Raw genomic sequence first — 1,581 nt, 5'->3', positions numbered from 1 at the left:
TGAAGTCATTTCTAACTCATAGTGACCCTATAGGACAGAGTAGAAGTGCCCCATAAGATTTCCAAGGCTGTGATCTTTGTGGAAATATATGACTAATTCTCCAGCTTACACATCCCTCAGAGTAGTTGTTTTTGTTATATGTTATTGACTCAAATATGACTCATAGTGACTCTATGAACAACAAATTTTAACCCTGCCCTATCTTGTACAATCCTCATTATCTCTGATATGTTTGACCCATTGTTACAGTCCCTGTGTCAATCCATCTTGTTGAGGGTCTTCTTCTCTTGCTAACCCTCAACCTTTCCAAGCATTCCAATAGCTTCTCCTAATAACATGCCCAAGATATGCAAGATGAAGCTTTTCTATCTTTGTCTCTACAGAGCACTTGTTCTACTTATTCCAAGACATGCCTGTTCTTTTGGTAGTCCATGGGATATTCAATACAACAACTCAAAGACATTCAGTCCTCTTCTGTCATCCATATTCATTGTCCAGCTTTCAAGTAATAAAAAGGCAATGACTTAAATCAGATGTATCTTTAAGCCGACATCATCGCTTTGAATTGTACCTACCTTTAACTTAATACTCTAGTACTTAACCACAGCGTTATCATGGCTCTTTTATAAAAATACAGATACAAGGATCAAAGTCTAGTCAGCTGTAGGATGTGGTGTGTATAATGGTAGACAGCACAAGGGTCATTCCAGCTCTGGAAAGGGATGGCCCTCGCCCATGGTGACGGTGGTTAGCAATATGAACAAAGATGCACAGATGAGAGCAGAGATTCACTAAAAGTTGTTAGTAGCTGGAGAAACAGAACCCCTCAAAGAACTGCTGAGAGCAAAACTCATTGAATGTGGCTGGAAGGACTGGTTGAAAGCACACTGTAAAGAGGTAATGAAAGGAAAAGGAGCAGAACACGTTCTGTTGATGACTTGGTGGCTGAAATCAAATCACTCCAAAAGGCAGAGCCCTGGTACGTGACAGTGTAAAGAAGGAACTCCTACAAAGAACAACGACAGTCCTTGCTCAGCATGCTAGCTTTTAAGATTGTATTAGATCCTGCTATTCTGTGGTTTTATTCCTGAAAATGAAACTTGCTATAAATTAGAAATCAGCTTCCCAAAACAAAATCCTTTTTTTGTATGATGGCATACAGTTTTCAGTAATAATGTATACATTGTATTGATTTCCCCCCCTAAATGTGTTATTTTAATAAATATCTGATGAATAAGAAAAAAAGAACAGATCTGCTCCTTTTTTTGTTTTGTTTTGTTTTTAGGTTAAGTAGTTCAGACTTATAGGAACTGTGATGAAATTAATTACCTAACGTAGTCTTTTCAGCCATAATCTTAGTAACACAACACATAACTGGATGGGACTAGGTATATGAGACACTCGTGACCCAGCAAAAAGGGTTGGATAACTTGCCAATAATTTATATTAGGTTCAATGCACCTTTGGGAAGTGGGGACAAGGGGGGGAAAGCAGAGGAAGAAGTTGTTCCATTTGCCATCCCATTAGCTTTAAAGTGACGCAGCGAAAGAAAGGGAGAGAGAACACAAATACCACAAAGAG

General features: G+C 38.6%; 1 pseudogene; it reads left to right on the top strand.

The window, feature by feature from the left end:
• Nucleotides 1–750: 750 nt before the first annotated feature.
• On the top strand, nucleotides 751–1,051 carry LOC102870503 (annotated as a pseudogene).
• The last annotated feature ends 530 nt before the right edge of the window (nucleotides 1,052–1,581 follow it).

This window comes from Elephantulus edwardii, unplaced genomic scaffold, assembly GCF_000299155.1.
Source record: "Elephantulus edwardii isolate Elephantulus edwardi_28Jun2011 unplaced genomic scaffold, EleEdw1.0 scaffold00038, whole genome shotgun sequence".
NCBI lineage: Eukaryota > Metazoa > Chordata > Mammalia > Macroscelidea > Macroscelididae > Elephantulus > Elephantulus edwardii.
Note: the sequence above shows the minus strand (reverse complement) of the source record. Positions and strands in the feature narration are given on the sequence as shown.